Raw genomic sequence first — 27,127 nt, forward strand, 5'->3', positions numbered from 1 at the left:
GAGAAAGGGAGAGGTAGAATGAGGTACATTATCTCAAACAAAAGAGAAGAAAAGGTTCTTACAGTGGAGGGGAAACAGGTAAGGTGAGAGGAAATGAAGGAATCTTATTCTGATAGGATTTGGCTTAAGGAGGGAATAACATACACACTCAATTGGGTATGGAAATCTGTCTTACCCTACAGGAAAATAGGGGAGGAAGGGAACAAGAGAGCAGGGGGATGATAGAGAGAAGGGCACATTGGGAAAGAGGTAATCAGAAGGAAGTACTTCTGAGGAGGGACAGGGTCAAAAGAAATAGAATAAATGGGGGGGCAGGATAGGATTAAGGGAAATGGAGTTAGTTTTTCACAACATGTCTACTATGGAAGTGTTTTGCATAACTGCACATGTATGGCCTGTATTGACTTGCTTGCCTTTCAATGAGGGTGGGTGGGGGAAGGGAGAAAATTTGGAAGCCAAAGTTTTAAAAGCACATGTTTTAAAAAAATGTTTCCACACACAACTGGGAAATAAGAAATACAGGAAATGAGGTACAGAAATCTATCCTGCCCTACAGGAAAATAGAAGGGGAAGGGGATAAGAGAAGGGGTGGGAGAGATGGAAGGGAGGGCAGACTAGGGTAAGGGGTATTGGGAAAGCATGCCATCTTGGGGTGGGGGAGGGGCAAGATGGGGTAAAAATTTGGAATTCAAAATCTTGTGGAAGTAAATATTGAAAACTAAAAATAAATGAATTTTTATTAAACAAAAACAAAAAAAGAAAGAAAAAAGCTATCCACAAAGCATACTATTTACTATGTTTTTTCTTCTTGTGTTTTGTTTCCTCTTTCCTCCTATTGGTTCTAATTCTTACAACATCACTAATGTGAAAATATGTTTAATAGGAATGTATATGTATGGCCTGTATCAGATTGTATGCCATCTTGGGGAGGGAGGGGGAGAAAAATTTTAAACTCAAAAGCTTACGGTAGTGATTGTTGATAACTCAAAATAAATTAATTTTTAGAGCTTGGTCAGACATTGAAAGCCATCCACTTCATCCCAGAACATCTCCAGTCATCTTGACTTTTGTCCTGCCATTGGACTTTGATGACTCAGGAAGACAGAGAGGCTGACAACTTTGTGCAACTCTGCCTCACTTAAATCCAATTCACACACAGGTCAAGATATCACCCTATGACGTCTAGTTCTCTTTGAAAATGAAAGACAAACAACAACTTAAGAATATGGTTGGAATTTTTTTTTCTCACTAGTTGCATGTGTGTGTATATGTGCATACACATTAGAGATCTCTTGGTCTATATACTTAATGACCATTTTGATTATAAGAAATCTAAATTCATTTCACTAGTTCTGGGACAATTGTGCTTTGGTGGTGGTGGTGGGGAGTGTGGAAAGAGTAGGTGGGATATCTCATTCATCCATTCATTTAGCAGTTATTATGTTTTTGTGTGTCAGGCACACTGCACTAAGTCCTGAGGGAAATACAAACATACAAGACATAGGTGTGGTCCTTGTCCTGGAGAAGCTTGGAATGCAAGGAGGCAAAACAAATACTGCAGCTAAATGACAACACAAATCAGGGAGTAAAAAATATAGAAATGGTACAGGCAATGAGCGATATTATCAATTTAACTTGGGTCAAGTAGAAACCATATAATCTATTTTTGCCCCTCTTCCTCCCCAACTACAGCCTCATCTAATTTATTTCCCCTTTCCTGACTTTGTCTACTCCTTTTTCTGTCTTCCTCTCTTTCAATAATATGGTGAATTTGTACTTTTATTTAGGACTGCAGTAAATTCTCAGGAGTCTGATTCATCAGACTAAGTGAAACTCATATGACCTACTGAAGCACTGTAGGAAGGCAAGGGGGACTCAGTTGTCCCTTGCAATTATATTCATTACTGGATTCTTTATCCACTCAAAGTTCTTCATTGCAAGAGGCATTTCCATTTATTTTAATGGATAAGGGCCCTGCTTGACACCTATAATATCCCAAAACAGATTCAGTATATGACTGCCTGTGTGATGTGATGTCAGAGGTTGTAGGATTCTGGGATTTGAAGATGCACAAGAACCTCAAAGATCATTTAGCTTAACCCCCAACTTTTATATTTGAGACCCAAAGAGGGCACATAACTGGTTAAATGGTGGAGCTAGGATTTAAATACAGACTTTATCACTCAAGGAATGACTTTCCACTCTCTAGGTCATCTGGAAGTATTAAAAGATTACTTAAAAATCTTGAAGAAAGGACTTCAGTGTCAAAAGGTTCAGGGAAAGGATGGACTAAAATTCTATAGGTGAAGTCAGGCCAGGGGAATGGAAGACTCTCAAGAATGAAATCCTGAAAACGCAAAGAAACCAGTTGCATTGAGGAGGAACATATGAGTGGCCAAAAGAGACCAGTGTGTGTGTGGGAAATTTGTTGACCAACTTAGACTTTATAGACATATACAGAATATGGAAGCAAAGGAAATTAATGGAGGATGAATAAAAAAAATGTGATCTAGTCTTGTAAGATGGTGTCAGGAGAGCTAAAGTTCAGAATGAGCTGAGGATGGCTAGGAATACCAAGAACAATAGAGAAGGGTTTTTAAAAGTTATTATAGAGAAAAGAGAAGCCTCAAAGAAAAGACAAACTACCACTTGGTTTGGTGGGTCTGTGGTAACAAAGGCAGCTCTTATTTTGTTTCTTTTTTTCTCTACCAAGGAGAATGACTGTTGGACTGGGAAGGATGGAACAAAAAATAATCAATAGAGAGTTGAAATTAATATAGATAGGAAGTATAGTAAGAACACCAAGTTACCCTTGGTGAGTTCAAGTCACCATTTCCAGAAGATTGTTGATGTTGTTTGTCCTTTGTTCTCAAAGAGGGCCAGTGATACCAGGAGAGTAATGTCCTGACTTGTAAATGGATTGGATTTAAGTGAGAGAGGGGTGTGTAAAGTCATCAGCCTCACTTTCTCCGCTAGAGTCATCAGGGTCCAGTGGCAAGACATAGGTCAGGACAACTAATGATGGGCCCTAGATGTAGTGGGAGACCTTGGCCTTCTTAAGGTAAGGTCTTTCCCAGGTCTTAGTTTGTCTAAGGCAACACTCATTCAGTAATTAAAGGTTAGGTGCGAATGGAGGCAAAAGATAGCCTAGTTTGCCTTCACCAAAGAATCAATCTGGGAGGGGAAGACCCTCAGAGTTTCTGGCCAGAACATAAATAATTGCTATTTAAACTCACTCTAAGCCACTAAAACTCAAACAATGAGCAAATGAGGCTGGGACCTATTATTGGCCAATCAGTAAAAGCCAGAGTAATTTGGGATTAAAGGTATAGCCAAATAGTTCCATTTGAATCCCAATGGGCTTTATCAAAGCCTGGTTTTTCCAGAGCTATATTTCAAGAAATCAAAGATGAAAACTACATGAGACAAAAGAGTTAATCATTTTTTTTGAAAAAGAAAAAAAAATCAATGGTAGAATAAATAAGAAGGGAAGAAAAATTCTAGCCCCTAAACCCCAAGATACCTCATGAAGTATAAGCAAGCAAATTTTATATTCCTTTGCACCGAACACTCTCATGTAAAGGTATGCCTCCTTACATGGACACAGCCCCAGAATATTAGAATATTAAGGATCTTGATGTTGAAGGACAGGGCAATGGCTACTTCACTGAAAACAGTATGGTCTTCACATTATAGACCAGAGAACTTGACTTCAATTTCTATGAAAACTCTAGAATGCATTATTAATGTGATGGTTAGTAAAGATCTAGACGAGGAAGTGGTGAATACATAGACGCAATATGGTTCATTAAGAACAGGTCCTACCAGAGAAACTTAATTTCCTTCTTTTGACAAGTTCACTAATAATAGTATATCAGTGAAATTCTGCACAGAATAGTTTACTTACATTTTAGCAAAACATTTGCTAAAGTCTTTTATGCTGCAAAATATCTCTTGAACAATTTAAGTGAGATGTGAGTAGATGATAGTTAAATAAGAGGTATTCATTTTGTATTGATTGAATGCCTAGAACCAAAGTTTAAATTATAAATTTTTTGATATTACCTTGAAAATGAGCCATACTGGAGTGTCCCAGGATCTGTCTTTGGCCTTGTGCTATTTGAAATTTTTATTAATGATTTGGGTAATAACATAGATAGAATACCTAATAAATTATCAAATAACTCGAGACTAGGAGAGGTAGCAAATATGTTAGATAATAGTCAGTGTCCAAAAAGATCTTAAGAGGCTTCACTTTTTTGTAAAAAAAAGTTTTTATTGATATCTGTTTCTTATATCACTATATTTATCTCAAGTATCTGTGCTACACCCATCCCCTGGCACATGTCCCAGAAAGTGCACTTATATGACAAATAACATTTTTTCTAGTGGGGGAGGGGACCCAACAACTCAGCACAACTGATTGATACATTGAAAAAGTCTAAAAATATGTGCAATATGTCACACTTGTGGACCTCCCACCTCCATAAAGGGATAGATTAGAGATGTCTTCTCGTCATCTCTGTTTATTCAAGTTTTGCTTGATCTTATACTTTTGTTATATTTACTTTGATTTTTAGTGTGTAGTTCCTTCCATTTACATTGTTGTTGTCATTGTGTATTGTTTTCTGTGTATATTGTTTTCTTGGCTCTGCTCTTCTTTCACTCTGCATCAGTTAATATAAACCTTTCTATCCTTCTTTTTATTCATCACACATATCACTTTTTATAGAATATTAGCTTTTCATTAAATTCGTGTACCACTATTTGTTTAGCCATTCCCCAATTGAAGAACATCTGCTTTGTTTCTTATTCTTAGCTATCACAAAAAATTCTGCTATAAATATTTTGGAGAATGTGGGGAATTTTTTCTTATCAATGACTTCTTTGTGCTATAAGTTCAGCAATGAAATCTCTGGTTCAAAAAGTATGGACATTTTAGTCACTTTATTTGCATAATTCAAAATTGCTTTCCAAAATGGTTGCATCATTTCATAGCTCCACTAACAATGTATTAGTGTGTTTATCCTTCCACAGCCCTTCCAACATTGACTGTTGCCATTTTTTGGTCATTTTTGCCAATTTTCAGGATATGAGGTCAAACATTCATATTATTTTGATTGCATTTTTCTTATTACTAGTGATATAAAATAATTTTTCATGTGGTTATTCTTTTGAGAACTTTGCTCATATCCTTGACCATTTATCTATTGGGGAATGACTATTAGTCTTAAATATTTATTGTTTATATATCTTGGATACCAAACCCTTATCAAAGGAATTTGATACAAATTTTTTTTTCACTATTTGACTTCTTTTCTTATCGTAGGTGCATTACTGTTATCTGTGCAGTTTTTCAGTTTTAAGTAATCAGAGTTATCTGTTGTATCTTTTGAAATTTAGGAGGCTTTACTTTTGAACTGAATCTAATAACATTACATTTAACAGAGATAAACATAGCATGTTTGTACTTGGATTGAAAAATAAAACAAAACCCAGCTATATTAATGTTAGGTAAGAGCATGACTGGTCATGTCCCCAGTTAACATACCACAGGTTTGATAGGAGGCAATAGTATGATATGTTAACCAAAAGAGTTAGTCCATGTGTCCTGGAATAGGGAATCCATAGTCCACCTGTATTATTACAGTAAGCCACATTACAGGAGTCATGTTGTAGGAAGAATATTGGTAAGCAGGTTAGTATCCATAAGAGAGAAACTAAGTTGATGGAGGATTTAGAGAAGGTGCCCTATGAGGAAGGATAGAAAGAACTAGGGACATATACGTTAGAGAAGAAAAGGTAAAGGGAAACAAGAGAGGTATCCAAGTAACTCAAGGGATATCACATGAAATCAGAATTAAGAAAAAGCTTGTTGATAGATAAAAGTACATTTTAAAAGATCCATTCTTTAGATTTGTTTGTTCTCTCCAAATTCTGGGAAGGGCAACACATTAATCTGTTATCTTTCATTTATATCGAGTGGATTCATTTATCAGATCCTTTTCTGAAATTGGAGGAAAATAAAGAGACTCTGAGGATGTTGGGTGCACATTGGAACAAAGAAGGATTCAGGTAGGACAAAGGAGGTACCATGGAGAGGGGAAAAGGCCTGGGGACATTGATGATAAACCTCATCTAGTTTATAAATTTTTAATTGGGCTAGTTCTGGCAGTGGCTAGACAAAACATTCCCTACCTCTATGCCTTAAGGCATGCCCATGTCTGTGCCGTTTTTGTATGTTAGGTGCCTGTGGGAAAGAGAGTGTGATTCTGTTTCCTCCCTTTCACCCTACCATGCTCTTGGCATTTGTTGATAAATGTTAGTTGATGATGACAGTGATGATATTTCAAGAACTTTAAATGTACTTACAATCAATTCAGTCCATTTCCCCCCTTGGGTCTTTTAAATATGATTCTTGAACTACAGCTTTAGAAATAGGAATGAAATTATACAAGTTCCCTGTTTGAGTGATTGAAATTCCTTCCATTCATTTTCTTTAAAAGAATCCAATCCAAGTAGCAAGTGCTCTTGTGTCTGAAATTCCTTTGCCTTGGGAACCAGTAGAATTACCTGGCATGCTCAAATGTGACAGAAAGATCAATGTGGATATTTTCCCCCCTAAAGCTTTTTGACATGGGAAGTCTTCATACCTGTGTTACTCTGATTAATTGTGACCAAAAGAGTTAAGGTAAACAGTTTGATAACTCCCTTACCGACCACCATTTGTAATTATTTGGTTTCACTCACCCACCTCGCAATGCCTTCCACTCATTGTACTCCTTTTCAGCTGTGTCTGGAAAAGGCAGTGAAACTGGGAGACAGCAGAACCAAGGAGTTACAAATAGTCTTCTGAGCCTCAGCTGGCAGGCATTATCTATGGATGTATTAATGGTACCATCAAAGTCAAGCTCTATAAATTACAGCAAACTCCTCATATACTTCTTCCTAATTTTTTTAGTTGAATGTTTTTAGGGCATCTACATCTATTACAAGGAATGGGAAAAACTAGATCATCCCTGAAAGGGCATTTGACATTTGAAACATATGACTTCCATGCTTGGTACCCAATACTTAGAGAATTTTTCAAGTCACTTTGAAGAAATCTTTGCAAGGTTTTCTTACTAAATGGTACATGTGCTGAATTGCCTGGCCAATATTTAGAGCATAGAATAGAAGAGTAGGACAAAGGAAAGTTTTGGATAGCCTGAAATAGAAAGATGAGTATTTCATTGACTTATTTCCAAGACATAAGAGACGAGGAGAAAAAATACATTATATATAGAGTCAATGTGATTGGTCTTAGTAACAGAGTTACATCACTATGAAAAATGCTGAAAGATAGCCCTGGAATTTGGAGTCTATCATGGAATCAAAGAACTAGGAGTATTGCCAGCAACTCCAAGTGCTATACTTGGAGTTATGAAGGCCTAAGTTCAAATGTTACTTATGACCCTTCCTTACTGACTGTGTGATCCTGAGAGTCATTTAACCTCTGTGTGCTTCAGTTTCCCCATCTGTAAAATTAGGGAGTTGACAGTGTCTCTCATAAAGGCCTCATATCTAAAATATGTAGAGAACTGAATCAGATTTATAAGAATACAAGTCATTCCTCAATTGATAAATGGTCAAAGGATATTAATAGGCAGTTTTCAGATGAAGAAATTAAAGCTATCTATAATCGTATGAAAAAATGCTCTAAATCACTATTGATCAGAGAAATGCGAATCAAGACAACTCTTAGGTACCACATCACACCTATTAGGTTGGCTAACATGACAAAAATTATAATTATAAATTATAATAAATTATAAATGCTGGAGAAGATGTGGGAAAAATTGGAACACTAATGTGTTGTTGGTGGAGTTATAAACTGATCCAACCATTCTGGAGAGCAATTTAGAACTATGCCCAAAGGGCTATAAAAATGTGCATACCCTTTGACCCAACAATACCACTTCTAGGGCTGTATCCCAAAGAGATCATAAAAATGGAAAAAAGGACCACATGTACAAAAATATTTGTAGCAGCTCTTTTTGTGGTGTCCAAGAATTGGAAATTGAGGGGGTGCCCATCAATTGGGAAAGGGCTGAACAAGTTGTGGTCTATGAATGTAATGGAATACTATTGTGCTATAAGAAATGTTGAGCAGGCAGACTTCAGAAAAACCTGGAAAGGCTTATGTGAACTGAGGCTGAGTGAAGTGAGCAGAACCAGGAGAATACTGTACACAGTAACAGCCACATTGTGTGATGACTGACTTTGATCGACTTAACTCTTCTCACTAATACGAGGATCTAAGACAAGTCCAAAAGACTCATAATGGAAAATGCTATCCACATCTAGAGAAAGAACTATGGAATCTGAATGCAGATCAAAGCATATGATTTGCTCTCTCTCTCTTTTTTTCTCCATTTCTTTTTTTTTTTTAGGCAACTGGGGTTAAGTGACTTGCCCAGGGTCACACAGCTAGTAAGTGTCAAGTGTTTGGTCTGAGGCCGAATTTGAATTCAGGTCCTCCTGACTTCAGGGCTGGTGCTTTATCCACTGTGCTACCTAGTTGCCCCTCTCTTTTTTTTGTTTCTTCTTTTTCGTGGTTACTTCCCTTCATTCTAATTCTTCTTTTCAACATGACTAATGTGAAAATATGTTTAGTAAGAATGTATATGTAGAGCCTATGTCAGATTGTGCACCATCTAGAGGAGGGGAGACAGGAGGGAGGCAAAGAAAATTTAAAACTCAAAAGCTTGTGGAAGTGAATGCTGAAAACTAAAAATAAAGTAATTAATTTAAAAATTAAAAAAAATTAGAGAGTTGTGCTTGATGGCCTGTCAGGTCCCTTCCAGCTCTAAATCTGATACTAAAATCCTTTGCCTGTAGGCCTTTCTCATTCTCTGGCAGACATCTGGTATCTCTCTAGTGGACATGTATCTGTGGTTCTTCCTGGCGATGGCTAGTGCCTCTAAGAATATGGGAGAAGTCAGGTTGCAAATAACTTGGGTGAAACTTGAAGATGGAGATGATTTTATATGTAGAGGCATAAAAACACATGTGTCTCTACAAGAAGTTGGATACTACAAGATTATCTGAACTTTGCGCAGAGTTCAAACTCTCTAGTGCTCCCTCTGAAGCAGACCTCCAGACTGCATCCCTTTGTTTACTCCTCAAATTGTGTTTGATTCTAGTAAATATAGATGCTTCTGAGAACCTTCTGGCCTCCTGCTTCTACTTCCCTGGCTTTGTGTGTCCACCAATGACTCTGTTTGAGTGGTACAGTAAAGGAAAAGAAGAGTCCATGAGTTTGGATTGTTACATGGCTAATCACAATAATCATAATAATTATACCAATATTTCACATTTTATGTCTCTCAGAGTCCATTCAGATATTGTATCCTTTAATTCTCCTTGTCAGGAGTCATTATTCCCCTTTCAGAGATGAGAAAAATGAGACCCAAGGATGGTTAATGGCAGTTCAATTCAATTCAGTTCATTTTAACAAGCAATTGCTATGTGCATAGCACTAAACCAGATTTTGGGAACAGAGAAAAAACACAAAACAAAACAGAAAAGCAGTCCTTGTCTTTGATGAACTTCTATTGTTGTGGGAAGAGGCAGCAACGTGCAAACAAATCAGTAAATAAGCAATTTAAGGAAGGGTAGAGCATAAAAACTAGAATGATATGGACAGGTTTCCACAGAAGTTAGAACCATTTAGGATTCTTGAAGGAAGTTTAGTATTTTAAGAGAGAGATAGGAGTGGCGGGAAGTGTGGAAGTGTACTGTTGTCATAGGGGGCAGCTTGTGAAAATGTTTGGTGGTAGAAGACAGAGTGCTGAGTTTGGGAACAGTAGGTAGGCCAGTTTGGCTGAAACTGAGAAAACATGAAGTAAATCTAGAAAAAATAGTCTGGAGATAGGCTGCAAAGGGCTTTGATACCCAGCTGATGAGTTTGTTGCCTAAAGACAATAAGGAGAACCTTCAGATTATTGGGTAGGACAGTGACATGATCAGACTTTTACTCTAGGGAAATTATTTTAGTAGTTATGTAGAGGCTGGATTGGAGATGAATGGGATGAAAAGCTGGGATATCAGTTAGGAGGTTCCTGAATTAAACCAGCTAGGAGATGATAATATCCTGATCTACAGTGGTGAGGGTGAATGAACAGAGGGGAAATGATGAATGAGAAGTTGGGGATATAAAGTTGACTAATAGTGTGAAGTGACTAGATAAATGGAGGATGAAGGAGGGTCAAGTATGACTTTAAGGTTGTGAACCTGGGCCACTAGAAGTATGGTGATACCCTCAACAAAAATAGTGGCTTGACTTAGGAGTAGGTTTAGTTTTGACATGCTGAATTTGAGATGTGTATAGCATGTCCAAGTGGAGATCTCCAGCAGGCAGCTGGTGATGCAGAATTGTATCTCATAAGAGAAATTAGGATGATAGATAATAGATTGATAGACAGATTTGGGAGTTATCAGCATATCTTCAACATTTCATACACAGATAAACTTAGGCAACTCACTTAATCTCACTAGATCTCAATTTCTTCATATGTAAAATGAGGACATTAGACTCTGAGGTCTATTCCAGCTCTTTATCTATAATTCAATATTTTCCATGATAATTAAACCGTGGGAGACAATGAAATCAACAACAACAACAAAAAAAAAAGGATGGCAAGAGAAAAGAGAAGTTGTTTCATACAAAACACTTAAGAGAGTTTCACTGTTGGGGAGGAGGGGATTTTGGTCCAGGAAAGGAGACCAAAGATATGCCAAGTAAACCACAATCAGAACTAGAGCCCACATCTCCTGATTGCTATTTATATTCTGTTATTAAGAATTATAATGAGTTCAACAAAAGAAGTCAATGCATTTTCTTTTGTTTTTGTTTTTTAAGGCTGACCATCTCTGATATCTAGAATCACATTATATTCTGTTGGCCTTTACTTAATTATTTCAAAGAAATTATTTCAAATTATTTCAAAGAGAACCATCTCATGATAAAAGGATAAGGAGAATTTGAGTAATCCTAGGGTAGAATAATGCTGGATGAACATATATCTGACCATCAGAATTTATCTACTAAATTACAAAAATGCCTTTGTTTTGTGGACTATGTCACTCATCTCTTCCTCTCTACTCTTATTTTCCTACTTGGCTCCCTTTCAACTCTACAGATGCCATAGCTCCTTGAAATCATCCTCACATTAAAAAAAAAAAAACCCTTAACCTTTGGTTCATTCCTTAGCTTTTATCACATTGCATTTTGTATTTATTTATATTTGTAGGTATTGTATGCCCCATCAGATTTTAAGTTCCTTGAATACAAGGCGATATCCTTTGTTCATCATTATATTCCCAGCACAGGGCCTTGCCTGTAATATGCATTTAATGGTTGTAGACTTTTTTAAAAGTTGAGAATCAGGACCACATCTTATACTTCTTTGTATCCTCATGATATGGTGCCTTGAACAAAATAGGTGCCCAATGCATTTAATTTAGGTTATAGAACATGGTATTAAGGGGTCCAGTATCCCAGTGTAGGTCACCCAGCTTTCTTCTAAGTCCTTGGCTTTGACCAACCCTCTTGCAAATCTGTTAATGGTATGAGAGTTACAAGGTGATAGAAGTATTGATGGGTCAGTGCAGAACCATCCCAACTGTTGGGGAAAAATGACTCACTCACTGTAAGTGCAGATGGTATATCATTTTCATAAGGAGAAGATGGAATGATATAATTAGCAGAATATTATGATAATAACTGACATTTATATAGATCCTTAAGTCTTACAAAGCAACTATATACTTCCTGCCTCCCCCCACCCACCCACAAATTGGCCCTCACAACAATCTCATGATACAACAATACTGTCTGTTAGCTGCTATTATCCTAATTTTGTCTTCTGGTTCTGACCTGTGATTTCATCAGTATAGGAAACTCTCTGTGTGGAAACTCCCTTCAAGGATGCAAATCAGCAACTTGCCTTTGACTTATATAGTCTTAGGGAGTTGCCTAAGAAAACTGAGAGTTTGAGTGGCACACAGTCACAGAGGAGTGTGTCAGAGGAGTGATTTGAACACAGATCTGCCTCATTCTAAGACTGGCTTACCATACCACTGGTAACTTCCCCCTTCCCCTCTCTAGTCCCATCTTACAGAATGGAAAATTGAAGCTTAGAGACGCTATGACTCAACCATCATCACAAAGGCAATAAGGCTCATATCTAGTGCTCTTCCCACTGTGGCTCATTGTAATAAATGACACTATAGTGGGCTGAACAGTATGATGGCAGTTTTCTGTTTAGCACTTAGAAATTCTTGAAAGGAAGCTGTGATGTAAATTCCAGGGAATCTCATATGAATCCTATAAATTTTCAACTGGAATAGATGGTCTATTTAGTTTTTAATGTCTCTGGTCTCTGAGTTGAGGATTCCTTGGGGCATATACAGAATAGAGAAATCTAAGAACAGCAAATTTCACAGTATGGTCTGCCATCTGTATAGGAAGTACACAAAAACTTATGGGACTTCTTTCCCTGGCAGATATTTATTTCTCAAGTGCTTTAAAAAAGGAGATCTGCAAAATTCTCCATGAGTTGTTAAAATGCAAAGACTGATTCACAATTGTATATTTACTAGAAAGAAATATTTTGAAATACATCTAAGTTTTCTGGTTAAAAAAATGTACCCAAATATTTCTAAGTTTATCCTAAAACTCCTTTGCTTCCACAATTTTAATAAATCAAGTAACATTTATAAGTGCTAAATGTTAAATGGTTATTCACAGTTAATTTTTAATCAACTAACAACAGTTATGTCTTAATTGAATGCAATTAACAAAGCATAACTTGATGCATTAGCTCTTTTGTTATGCAAAGAAACTTTCCCCTAAAGCTTTTATATATTGTCTGAGTAACTAACAGCACATCAATATCTATAGACCTGTTATTAAAAAATGCATTTATTGGGAGTAGATGTTTGTGTGTGTGTATGTGTATTTAAACAAAAAAGAATGTACCATATTGTTGAAGATGAAAGAAAAGTTCAAATATAGCCCCTTAAAAGAATTAAGTAGCCTTCCAAATAGAAGCCAAATTATCATTTTGGAGTTATAATCTGGACACCTGTTGTCTTATTTTGAGATCCTGAATAATTTACTTAACAATTTGCATGGATGAGGAGAAAAGAGTGAAGGTCAGTTTAGAAGAGCTACTTTTAAGAGCATTGCCAAATCTATTTAGATGGAAGATATTTCTTCATCATGGCCTGAGAGGAAAAATTAACTCCAAGCCTACAACTCAAATGACTAATAAAATGCTTCTTAGTTGCCTGATATATTACTGACTAGCTTTATGATATGCAGGCATTGCCTTGGGATCAGACAGTGAATGAGGACATAATCTGAGTCATAGACCATCAGAAACAATCAAAGAGCAGGGCCTTGAAGAAGCATGAAACAGGGAAAGTAAGTTTTGATGGAGTAGAGGAAAAAGGAGGGAAAAGGTCTGAAATATAGGTAGGATAGACCTAAATTAGGTGACATCTCAGTGGACCTTTGCTATATTACCCCATAATCTCATGCCATTGTGAACTTCTGCAATTTCTGATCCAGAAATCATCATTCCTAGGTAACTCCCACTGCTCCAGGATTCTTGTATGTCGCTAGAGAAAGTTACAAAAAAAAAAAGAACTATTTTCACCTATTACCAATCTGGTACAAATGACTGGCCCTCACTCTTTCTTCAACAAGCTTTCTATTCTGCCATTGTTCACTTTCTATCTGTTTTATTTCAATTTTTTTCCCCTTCTACCTCTCACTTTCAATGACCCTACCAATGCCTTTATTTATATATAGCTCACCTAGCCTTGTGCTTCACTGAGTCTATTGAGGACATCTGACATGAGTTTCCTTCCTTTCATGCCTCAAAACTTTTCAGCATCATCCCTCTATCCTTCCCTCCACTCTCAGAAGAAGAATCCCTACTTTTCAAAGATTAAGGTTTATCTTTTTCCTGAAACTCTTGTTCCCAGTCCAAATCTCTTCTTCAGGCCTTTGCTATGGCAGGGTCATGCCATCTCTCATGTATTTTTTTATTTTTCCTCTCCTTTACATTAACCTATAAATGTGCTCAAAACTCTTATCTTTCCCTTGACCTTTCTCTCCGGTTAGCTACCATTCCATCTCTCTCCTCCCTTCCAATGCTAATCTTCTTGAAAAAAGTTACCTACACTTATTGTCTCAACATCCTCATTAACCACACTTGCTTTAGCCCCTTATGATCTGTTTTCCAGTTCACATTACTCTTATCCAAACTCTTTGCCCTATAAAAATACTTTGGAAATCTTAACAAACTATGTAAAGGGCAACAATTATTAGTAGTATTTTAGTATTGCCATTAGTATTACATTATGGATAGCTAGGTGGTACAGTGGATAATAGAGTGTCGGGCCAGGAGTCAGAAAGACTCATCTTTATGAGTTCATATCTGGCCCCAGACACTATCTATGTGACCCTGGGCAAGTCACTTAACCCTGCCTCAGTTTCCTCATCTATAAAATGAGCTGGATAAGGAAATGGCAAACCACTCCAATATCTTGACAAGAAAACCTTAAATGGGGTCATGAAGAGTTGTACACAACTGAAACAACTGAACAATAACAACATTGCCATCCAGATAAATTGGACTATTTCCTGTTTCCTCAACAAACCCTATGGTCTTCTGCTCATACTCTTCCCTGAGCCTATTGTGTTATTTCTTTTCCTGTGCCTATTGAAGTCTTCCCATCTGTTAAAGCCCAGCTCACATGCCACCTTGTCATTAAATCTTTCCCTCCCACTCCTCAGTGGTAATAAGCTTCCATATTTGACTTAAGATAGTGTATTCTGTCATACTGTTATCTCTTAGTGTCTTATTCTCTCTAATAGCTTGTAAGCTCCATAAGGGCAGGAAACATTTCTTATCTAAACTTTATATGTCCCCTAGTGCTTAGAAAGTAATCTGCACAAAGTATTACCTACTACTTTGAGGTATGAATGTGGAAAACATAGAGAGAGGACACAGGCCTGGGGGGAAAAGAAATGAAGCTTGGTTATGTTCCCTTTTGTAAGGTAGTTTGCCAATGTATAGGTAGGATTAATATTTTGGTCTTTCTGAGAGAACTACACTTTAGGTACTTGATCATGAATGGTTCTAGACCAAAAGACACTCTGACTTCCAGAATTTTTTAAAGAACCTTTAGAGAGGTTCCATCCCACAACAGTTTTGAACCAGTCCTCCATCATTTTTTTTTTCATAAACTTAGGAGTGAGGAATTTATGAGATTGCTGATGGGTAAGTTGTGGTGCTTGGGGTGCTTGGGCCCTGTGGGAGGTAATTTGGTAGTTTGCTGTTCCCATTAATCATTCTAGCTAACCAGGTTGTTCTAGATAAAATCAATTGTTTGGTTAGCTATTGAATGGTTCTAGGTGCTTTTAGCAGTTGGTGTCCTTGGGAAAAATTCTAATCATTCTACCCTCATTATAGCTCTAGGTAGCTATATTTCTGATTATCCTCTGCTAGCACTTGACCTTGTCTAAGATGCCTGACCCTCCAATTATTCAGATCCTATTCCTTCTTTCATACCCAGGTGAAGAGCTGATTCTTCCATGAAGCCTTCCATGTTCAATGCAAACTTCACTCATCTTTCTTTGATTTCTAAAATTGTGCCACACTATTTAGTATTTAATTACATTCTTAAAATTCACATATATGTATATATATACTTCAAAATATATATTCTTAAAATTCTTATATATACAGGTACATATATACACACATGTATATATGTATACCCACATATACACACATATATATGTCAGAATACTTGAATTCTAGTCCAGATTCATCTCTAAATAGCTCTGTGACTTTAGGGAAGACTCTGACACTTTGAGCCTTGTTTTCCTCATTGGTGAGATGAGCATTCAGAGGCTCTCTAACATTGCTTTTTAGTGATCAATTGGTATAATGTCAATATGTGGACTTCTAATTTCCAAATAGGGTACTCCAAGTGAGCGCTAGAAAGAGGATTCCTAATAGATATCTCTCTGTCCTAGTGAGTAAGTGAGAGCTAATTCTATAGGATTCATTAGAAGTCATAAAGCAGTTGGTCAGTGAGGTGATATGTTTGAAACATTGTTCACGATGTTCTCCTTAAAGCCCCCTAGAATTAAATCCATGTGCCATGAGATTCCTGCATCTACTGGCAAGGTTAGCACATCATGGTCTTAACCTCTATCCCTCACATCTACCTCTAATGAGAGAGGAAGTGATACCTTTCTCATTCTCTAAAGTTCTTCCACTTGTGTTCAAGATCCTGTCCTTTGTAGATCTTAGGGATCCTGATCTCATGATTATGTACTCATTTTCTATTCTCTTAGGACTGCACTGCTTTAGGCCCACATTTCTACTTGCTCGTAGGATGTTTCATATACTGTCACCTGACCTTCACCAAGTTAATGAGGCATGTCGTACTACGGAAAAAGCACTGGGTTGGCAGCCAGATAATTGAGGTCCTGGTTCTGCCACATATTTGCTATGTGATCTCAGGGAGGTCAACTTGCCTATCTGAACCTCAGTTTCTTCATCTGTAAAATGAAAAGGGAGGGGCTAGGGCAGACTAGTTAATTTTTAAGGTCCCTTCCAACCCTAAAAATATAGATATGTACTTGGAAACACACTTCAGATATCTCAGAACTCATGATTTGGGGTATGATTTTATAAAACTAAGAACCAACTTTTTGTTTCTTCCTGTAAAAAATTAATGAAATGATTTCTAATCGGGAGCTTTTTTCAAGACACTAATTACCAAACTAAAGATGAAATCTGGACCTTTCAAACTTGACAGTGCTTCTCTAAATTGCCTTTTCTTCTTCACAGCAAGCTCCCCATCTGAAAGTGCCTCAGCCCCACTGCCAGCCAATCTTGCCTACAGCTACTTGATTCAGGGAGAGCCTTCTGTAAAACTGATTATACTATTTCCTCATCATCCAGTGGTGTTGGGGGGTGGGGAACAAAAACAAAAAAATGTAGTGTGATATGATAAAGCATTGATTGAATAAGGAGAATATGAAATTGCCTGTCATGGGTAGGGGAAGTAGAATTAAAAATCATCACTTTCTTGTGTCCTTGGGTGATGCTGGGCATGAAAATTGTATAATGGTCTATCTCTGGGATAAATTCAGTGGCTTTTCCTCTGAAATAACTATTATTCAGAATCCCCCCCCCCCGCTTTTTTTAAGTTTCCAGCAAAAACTACCATCCTCCTGGAAATGGTGAGGAAATTGAGAAAACAGAAAAGTATGTATTTGCTATTTATGCATTCATTTGACACATTTACTGAGCACCTATTATTGGCTTATCAGCTCCTTTCTAAGTTCTATCAGGGACAGAAAGGAATCTTAGACACAATTCATATCCCTAAGAACTTTTGGTATTGTGGGCATAAAGGATGGGTGTGAAGTATAAGGCCGAAGTAAAAAAGGGTTAAATCATTACTCAAAGGAAAATAGCAATAAAAGGCAATAATATAAGAAGCTACAGACTGGAAAATACTACATGGCAAGAGTAGCTAGAGATGAAAAGTGTTATTTCTTCAGAAGAGTGAGAAGTCATAATGAGTAGACGTCATGGATGAGGTAGGTCTTGAAGTTTAGGTAAATACAGCACATTGTCAAAACAAGTTTTCTCTATTTTACTCCGGATGTTGCTGGGCACATAGATTTTGAGCTGTAAGGGACATTGGGAGATTGAGTTGAACCCCCACATTTTACAATTGAAGAAATTCAAATTACCTAAGGTGTGATTAGTCCAAGGTCACACAGAGAGCAGGAATCTGGGCTGGGAGTTGAATGCAGGGTCTCTGACTCTGGATCCAATGATTTTTCCTTTACACATAACATCTCTTATTGAAATGCCTCAATAAAGACTCATGAGGTAATTGATTATAATGGATCTCAAATTTTCCATAAACAATATGTTCAAACGTGAAACTGGGCTGAAAGCTTAGAGACAATGAAGAAATGACTACCCAGCTGGGGAAAGAGGCTGAGAAGCATGTGGATGTTTTAAGGAGACACAAAACCTGGGAAAGTTACCTGAAAGGCATGAACTAAGTTGGGCCCTTTTCTGCTATTTGTTCTACTTCTTGGGAGAACAAGGGTAGCTGGTATTCTGCAGTTATTTCTGCTCTATTGCTTATTGTGGCACAGAGGTGATGCAGTAGTGGAAAGGGTGGAGATTGCTGCATTTTTGTTGCCTTGTGAGCCAATATTACGAATGGGTAGAGATAGGATTAAGAAGGTTCAAGGAGGAGCAAAAGTGATATTTGTTGCTATTAGTTATTAGATGGTCTGTTATTTTAGAACCATTTGGTTGAGTTATTTATTCATGAAGAGCGATTAAGACCCAAGTAAAACTAGGTCATGGGGGAAATGGCTGCATTTCATAAGGTGGACATTTCTGTGTGTCCTGGTATGCTGAGCCACGAGTGGGCAATAAGGTAGGTTGTGTAGTTCCTATTTTCTCCCCTGTTAGCATATGTGTTCTGGACTTATCCTTGGAACCTCTCTGTGACTGGGACAATATTGAAGCCTTTTACCACTTTAATTGTGCTTCTCTGGATGCTCCACAGATGTTCACCTATCAATGATCTAAGTAGGAAAACAAATATACAGGGAAAAAAAATGATTTAGATCTTATTCTAAATAACAGCAATATACACATACATACATAAGCACACACATGCATATATATATATATATATGTACATATATATATATATAATATATGTAGTATATATATGTAATAAAGGACTAAACTGTGTAATAGTAATGACAAGTACAAAAAATGAACAGTAGATATTAAGGCACTAATGGTGTAATACAGAAAGAAGAAAAGCAGGAAAGAGAATTGTAGACTGTCATTGTCAGGGAAGGGTTCATGGAGAAGATTAGTCTTGAGCCAAGTCTTAAAGAATTTGTGGATAGAATGAAAAAAAAAGGAGGTTTTTTTTTTTTAGTATGTAAAACCTACTACCTTAGTAAATTCCTGACCAGGTCTGTGCCTAACTGGCCTAGTTTTCATTTCTTGAGCTCTGTATTCATTTAAGTACTTTTTTGGTACCTTTTTTCATATGAAAGAGGGGCCAGAAAAGCTTTCATAGCATAGTGAGAGGGATTAGGAAAGAGAATTAAAAAAAAAAAAACTTGGGTGTAAAAAGAATTTTTAATTATGTAACTCTTAGTCATTAGCAGGGTCAGTGCATTTCCTAAAGCAATATGTTTCATTTTGTACTTGGACAAACTATTTCCTGTTTCTATGAGTCTAGCTGGCCACTACCACAAAGGCAAAGAAAGACTTAGGGTGATTTGTAATCAATACTTTGAAACATGGCTCAAGCAAAAGCTTACTTCTGAATGGCATTGTTCAGTTAACCTGAAAATAATCCATTCTCCCTCCCTGGGCCAAATGTTTCTCCTAGCACTTCCATCCTCCTCCCCATGCCCTGTTTTATAGCTTTCATTTCCTAGCTTTGACTTCAAATGAGTTTAGTTTGAGCTGTAGCTGGACTCCCAAGAGTATTATGTTTTTCCTCGCTTTTAACTTAAGGGTGCTAATTAATGTAGGAAAAGTTATATGCCAGCTTTGCTTTGCCTGTGGTTTCCTTAGATTAAAGGCTGCTGGCAATGACCGCTCTGTCAAAAGGGCCGGCTCTGTATTCTTATCCCCTGAAGGAAAGTCCAGCTCTGCTGACTCAAGAAGACTTGAGCTTTTGATTTGGAGTTATTGGATATTGACCCATCACTCACAGCAGAATTATGGGCTGCCTCTCCTGGATCCTGTGAGCAGACTCTCCTCTGCCTATGGATTCCCATCTAGCTGTTAGTAGAAATGTACTTTATAAATGACAATTTCACTTTGTAGAGACTGGCAGATTGTGAGGGCTACTCAGGGAGCCAAACTTGAGGAACACAGGGTACTTTCTTTCCCCTCCATTACTCCCTATTTTGCCCTCTGTGCCCCTTTTTTTTCCCCTGCCCCTTGCACACTCTCTCTAGCATAAAGAGATTAAAAAAAAAACAGGAATCAGCCCAAAATAAGAGCAAACTTAGTACTCTATCTCTCACTTTCCCTCCTCCTGCCCCTCTCCAACCCCATGCATGTTGATATGTTAACATCCTTTTCCTCCTCTCGTTTTGCTTAATTGTACTATGTGTCTTTGTATTTAGGTATTTAGTTATCACTTCTCAATGACTTCCTCCTACCTTGTAACAAAATACAGTTAAGCAAAGCAAATCAACACATAGGCTATGTTTGACAACTTAAACCTATTTTCCCCACCTATTATCTACCACTGCTTTGATAAGACACAGGAAACTTTTCACCTTTACTCTTCCAAGGTCATGATAGATTACTGCATTGATCAAAGTTCTAAAGGTTTTCTATATTGTTTTCCTTTACTTTATTTATTGTGGTCGTAGCATAATGTTTCTTTGTTCTGCTTATTTGGTCCTCTGTAAGTTCATACAAGCCTTCTCAAGTTTCTCTGAATTCTTTATATTTATAATTTCTTATGGCACCATACTTTTTGATCATATTCATATGCCAATTTGTTCCATTTATTTCCCACTTGCTGGTTATCCTCTTTTATTTCAATTCCTCGCTAATATAAAAAGAGCTACTATAAATATTTTTATATAATATGGGACCTTTTCTTCTGCCTTGAACCTCCTATGGGTATATATTCTCCTCTCTATTTTTAGAAAACTTGGGTGGAGTTTGGAATAATAATTCACCTTTGTTTAAGATTTCCAAATACTTTCCTTGCAATACCCCCTGTGAAGTAGGGAGAACAAGTATTATTACTCCTGTTTTGCTGACAAGAAAACTGAAGCTTAGAAAAAAATAAAATGAGACACAATCAGGGTCACACTTACAGTAAATGTTGAGCTGAAATTCAAATATGGAATATCTAGACTCCAAGTCAAGAGACTGTTTGGTTGGTTTGTTTACTTAAATTTAACAACCTCAACACACACTGTAGATTTTTTACAATTACTACCAGCTTGGTTTTCAATAGATGGCTTGATCCCTAGTTAGAACAAGAGCCCTAGTTGCCAGGATTCTGGACTGTTATACCTTTCCATTGTTCCACAGTAATCTCTCTAGACATTCACTTTTCACTGATATCAACTTGTCATTCAGTAGAAGCTGAAACCATACATCAATTAAGAAAAGGTATGGATAAATTCTTGTTGTCAGATACATAATGGCTTATTAGGGAAAATTAAGATTTTTTTAGGGGGAGGTTACTTAGCACTCCCGGATTTTTATTTTATACACATTTGTAAAACATTAATTATTTGCTTATCCAAGATATAGATTTAATCAGTAGATTATAGCATATGAGGCCGGCCTGCTTAGTGCAAATATCTGATTGTAGTATTAGCTGGTAGGGGCAGTTAGGTGGTGCAGTTGATTGAGTACCATGCCTGGAGTCAGGGAGAGTCATCTTTGAGTTTAAATTTGACCTCAGACACTGACTAGCTGTTGTGTGTGACCCTAGACAAATCACTTAACCCTGTTTTCCTTAGTTCCTCATCTGTAAAATGAGCTGGACAAGAGAATACCACTCTAGTATCTTTGCCAAAAAGACCTCAATGGGGTCACAAAGAGTCCAACATGACTGAAATGACTCAACAATAACAGTACTAGTTTGAATTTATTTATTTTCAGGTTTTGAAAGTGTTTTCCACCCATTATTTCATTTAAGTCCCACAACAACTCTCTAAGATAGGTGCTACAAATAGTGTTGTTCCCATTTCAGACATGAGGAATTTGAAGTTCTGAGAAGTAAAGTGATTTGCTCAGGGTTACACAGTTAATACTCCTAAGGCAAGGTTCAAACTCAGGTCTCTCCATTTCAAAGCCACTGTTCTTTCTTTTATTGCCACCCTGACTTGTAAGTAGTAAGAACTATCTGACAGTCTAATGGTTGTAAGAGGTAGAAAAAAAAGTTATAAAAACCAGGAATAAGGACTCAGAAGTTCAGAGTCACTTAATATATAGGCATACAGCTTAACATTTCTAGCTATCCCTAAAAGCAGTCATTTTTTAGGTGCTGCATATACAAATACAAAAACAACACAATCCCTGACTTCAGGGAACATACTTTCTACTGAATGGTTGAGGTCAATATCTTCTATTTAAGGGGAGGGGGCAGAGGCAAGATGGCAGAGTAAAAGCAGTGACTTGCTTGAGTTCTCCCTCAAGCCCCTCCAAATACCCATAAAAATGGCTCTAAACAAATTCTAGAGCAGCAGAACCCACAAAAAGACAGAGTGAAACAAATTTCTAGCCCAAGACAACCTGGATGGTTGATTGGAAAGGTCTATTTTGCTGGGCTGGTAGAGGAGCACAGTTCTGTGTGAGCATGCAGGCAAAGACCAGGCCTCAGAAAACCCAAGCAGGCCTCAGGGGACTGAATTACAGGCAGCTGTGGTGGTTTCCAGACTTCTCAACCCACAAACAGAAAAGACAACTTAGAAGATCATTAGGGAAAGCCTGTGACTGCGGTGAGAGAGAAGCTAGGTCACAGCCCCAGTCCCTGCACAACCTTGGGGCAGTGGCTGACGTACTACAAGATGCTCCATCAGTTTAGGCTGTTTTCTTAACAAAGACTTTAAGAGAGGGAGCAAAATGAATAGGTGGAATGGAAAGTAATTGTGGCTGATCAGAGGGGGATTGCAGGGATCTCTTTGCTGGTTCTGAGGTACTGTAGAACTGAAAACTTACAGGTCCCTAGAAGTATCTCTGAAAACAGCTGCACAAAACCCCTAAAGCTTGGGACAGTACATTTTCCACACTGGAAGCAGACCCCCATTTTAACATAGCATTTAAAACTCAAGTAATTGGCTGGGATCAAGAGCAAACTGTGCAAAAAAAAAAAAAGAAGTCAGACCATAAAAACTTTCTTTGGTGACAAAGAAGATCAAAACATACAACTGGAAGAAGACAACAAAGTCAAAGCTCCTACATCCAAAGCCTCCAAGAAAAATATGAATCTGTCCCAGGCCATGGAAGAGCTCAAAAAAGGATTTTGAGAAGCAAGTAAGAGAAGTAAGGGAAGAACTGGGAAGAGAAATGAGAGTGATGCAAGAAAATCATGAAAAACAAGTCAATAGCTTGCTAAAGGAGACCCAAAAAATACTGAAGAAAATAATACCTTAAAAAATATCCTAAGCCAAATGGCAAAAGAGGTCCAAAAAAGCCAATGAGGGGAAGAAAGCCTTCAAAAACAGAATTGCCAAATGGAAAAGGAAGTCCAAAAGCTCACCGAAGAAAATACTTCCTTAAAAATTAAGAATGGAGCAATTGGAAGCTAATGACTTTATGAGAAGTCAAGACACTGTAAAACAGAAACAAAAGAATTTTAAAAAAAGACAACGTGAAATCTCTCATTGGAAAAACAACTGACCTGGAAAATAGATCCAGGAGAGAGAATTTAAAAATTATTGGACTATCTGAAAGCCATGATCAAAAAAAGAGTCTAGCTGCCCTGATATTTTAGAACCAGAGGGTAAAATAGAAATAGGAAGAATCAACCCATCACCTCCTGAAAGAGATCCCCAAAGGAAAACTTCTAGGAATATTGTAGCCAAATTCCAGAATTCCTAGGTCAAGGAGAATTGCAAGCAGCCAGAAAGAAACAATTCAAGTATGGTGGAAACACAATTAATATAATACAGAATTTAGCAGTTTCTACATTAAGGGACCAGAGGGCTTGGAATATGATATTCTGGAGGGCAAAGAAGATAGGATTACAACCAAGAATCATCTACCCAGCAAAACTGAGTATAATCCTTCAGGGGGAAAAATTGTCATTCAGTGAAATAGAGGACTTTCAAGCATTCTTGATGAAAAGACCAGAGCAGAATAGAAAATGTGACTTTCAAAAACAAGACTCATGAGAAGCATGAAAAGGTAAACAGGAAAGAGAAATCATAAAGGACTTACTAAGGTTGAAATATTTACATTCCTACATGGAAAGATAATATTTATAACTCAAGAGACCTTTCTCAGTATTAGAGTAGTTGGAGGGGAAAAAATTATATGTATGTATAGATAGATAGATAGATAGATAGATAGATAGATAGAAGATACAGAGTGAGTTTAAGATGAAGGAGTGAGAGAGGATTATACTGGGAGAAGGAGAAAGGGAGAGGTAGAATGGGGTAAATTATCTCTATAAAACAGACCAAAAAAAGCTTTTACAGTGGAGGGGAAGTGGGGGAAGGTGAGAGGGAATGAGTGAGTCTTATTCTCATCAGATTTGGCTTAAGGAGGGAATAACATATGCAGTCAATTGGGTATGGAAAGCTATCTTACTTACAGGAAAATAGGGGGGAAGGGAATAAGAGAGCAAGGGGATGATAGAGTGAGTGGCAGGCAGATTGAGGGAGGGTGTAATCAGAAACAAACACTTCTGAGGAGGGATGGGATCAAAAGAGAATAGAATAAACAGGCGGCAGGATAGGATAAAGGGAAATATAGTTAGTTTCCACAGCATGACTACTGTGGAAATGTTTTGCATGACTACCACAAGTATAACCCATATCGAGTTGCTTGCCGTCTCAATGAGGGTGGGTGGGGAGAGAGGAAGGGAGAAAATTTGGAACCCAAAATTTTAAAAACAAATGTTAAAAAATTGTTTTCACATGCAACTTGGAAATAAGATATAGAGGCAATGGGGTATAGAAATCTATCCTGCCCTACAGGAAAATAGAAGAGGAAGGGGATAAGAGAAGGGGTAGGAGATAGAAAGGAGGGCAGATTAGGGGAAAAGGTATTCAGAATGCAAGCTGTCTTTGGGTTGGGGGAGGGGCAAGATGGGGAGAAAATTTGGTACTCAAAATCTTGTGGATGTGAATGTTGAAAACTAAAAATAAATAAATTAATGAATCTTAAAAAATATCTTTAGGAAAGGAGAGATGTAATAGAATTCAGAAAAATTTCCATACAGATAGTTAAAATTAAAGATAAATTTTGCCATTTAAAGAGGAATGCTGGTCAGAAGAAAGAATCAAACTATTAAACTTGAAAGTGACATAAAGGACAACGAAAAGACTCAAGGTGGGTCTAAGTAAGCTGTACCATATTACTAACTTAAAGAGATAAACATTAGTTTTCTGGAAAATTTCCCCATTGAAACACCTTATTTTCAAAATGAAGTCAGATAAATGATTATAATCATTGTGATTTTTGAAATATATTGTTTGGTGTTGCTGTAACAATACCCAAGTGTAGAGAGGCCCACCTGTGGTAAGGGCTGTCATCATGTGACCTGAAGGGAGGCAGAATAGACTCTTCTACCCTCTTGTCTCCCTCATGCCCACTCTTTTCCAAGGGAGACTTTCATTTCTGCCAGTAAGGGAAGTAGGAGGTTGGGGCCAGAAGTCAATACACTCTCCTCAGAGAAAGGAGGTACTGGGCTAGAAAATGTATCTATCTGCTCCTTTAAATATTATTATTCTAGAAGGTATGATTGGGTTCAATCTAACTTTTAATCCCTTTGTTATTATTGGGTGAGAGGAAAACCTCAAGCTCCATATCCAAGGCTTAACTCTTTCTCCACCAAATACCAGTTCCACAATGAATAGCAAAGAAAATTTATTAATCCAAATCATTAGCAATACAGAAGTAAGAGAAAGTATAAATAAGAAAATATATACTGGACAGTACAAAAAAATTTTCAAAAAAGAACTATCCCACTGAGGGTAAAATAACATATCTCAACCAAGAAAGAGTTCTAGATCTCATCCAAGAGGAAACTCCTTGAAGCCTCTAGGGTAGCAAGGTGGTGATAGAGATGTGATAGAGATTGTCATTTACTCTCATGTCTTTCCAGGGTATTTTCCTTCAGCAACCTGAAGTAAGGTTGGTCTCTTCCACCTGCCCTTTCAAAGCTGGAAGCCAAAAGTGCCAGAAGTAACTGGAAGTTCAAAGAAGACTGAAGAAAGGTGGAACTCTTACCCTCATGTGAAGTCCACTCTATGCTCCTCATGCAGGTTAGAGCATTTATCTCCATTAATAAGGAAAGAGTATCATACCATTGGGCTTTGGGACAGAAGTTATACAGTAGTATAAGTCATAGAACTCCAGTATGGTGTCACTTAGGCTTAAGTGGTCTTAATGACCATAAACATATAAGCAATGACAGATAGCCTGTACTGTTCCACTGTTCTGACTCTGTGTCAAACATGTAAACAATCACGGCTCCTAACTGGACCAGGCTCCTGGCCCACTACAGCAACTGTGAGCCAACAAATATTTTTGAAGTTCTCAACTTCAACTCTCACTTGATTTCTTGATTAGAAAACTCTTCCATCTGAGTCCGGTATGGTTAAGTAACCCAAAGACTATCCCCACCATATCTGGGTCTAATTAAGAATGTCTCCTCCCATATTTAGCATCAATCACTTGTTCTCAACCAATCCCATCTTTAAGGTATAAAACTTCCCTGCTCAGACTCCATTCTGAACTTTTCTCCTGACAAGAACTTTGCCAGAGTACACATCCCCCTCATGTGAGTGACCCTGGCCCTGTATGTGGCCACATCCTTGTCTATCTTTGTTGCCATATAGTGTGTTTTTGTATGGTCTTGTTTTTTCCTGCTTGCTATGCCTGCTGCTTCATAGTAATAAAGCTCATAATTATATTAGCTTTCCAAGTACCAATTTTCTGTACATCCTGAAATTCAGCTTTTTGCTCTGATCTGAGCCATGAGGACAAGTAAAGTCATGATGCATTACTGAAATAATTTCTTTTTCATTAACAGTCAAGTACCTTACCTGGAGGTTGAAGCCAACTGTTTTGGAGAGTCCTAAATTACTCTGACCAGTTTAATTCAGAAAGCGCAGAATACCTTCCCCATTCTTGGGGAAATCTGTTCTGGAGATCTTTGTGAATAAAGAATTCCACAATGCTGTACTGTGTCGATAATAAAGACTTAAGCTCAAAGGGGAATGAATTAAATGCAATTCAACAATATTTATTCAGACACAAAGTATTTGGGCTGCTGTTCT

General features: G+C 37.4%; 1 long non-coding RNA gene across 2 annotated transcripts in view; it reads left to right on the forward strand.

The window, feature by feature from the left end:
• The window catches only part of LOC110207947 (uncharacterized), a 142,414-nt gene extending 115,385 nt beyond the window's left edge, over window positions 1–27,029 (forward strand). The window contains exons 4-6 of one of the 2 annotated variants that reach the window (XR_002324367.2): window positions 25,951–26,110; window positions 26,550–26,628; window positions 26,881–27,029. This is a non-coding gene — a long non-coding RNA (uncharacterized LOC110207947). The remainder of the gene's footprint in view (window positions 1–25,950; window positions 26,111–26,549; window positions 26,629–26,880) is intronic. The other variant, XR_002324368.2, reaches the window with a different exon arrangement.
• Window positions 27,030–27,127: the final 98 nt, after the last annotated feature.

Source organism: Phascolarctos cinereus, unplaced genomic scaffold (genome assembly GCF_003287225.1).
Source record: "Phascolarctos cinereus isolate Bilbo 61053 unplaced genomic scaffold, phaCin_HiC Scaffold_4;HRSCAF=312, whole genome shotgun sequence".
Taxonomy (NCBI): domain Eukaryota; kingdom Metazoa; phylum Chordata; class Mammalia; order Diprotodontia; family Phascolarctidae; genus Phascolarctos; species Phascolarctos cinereus.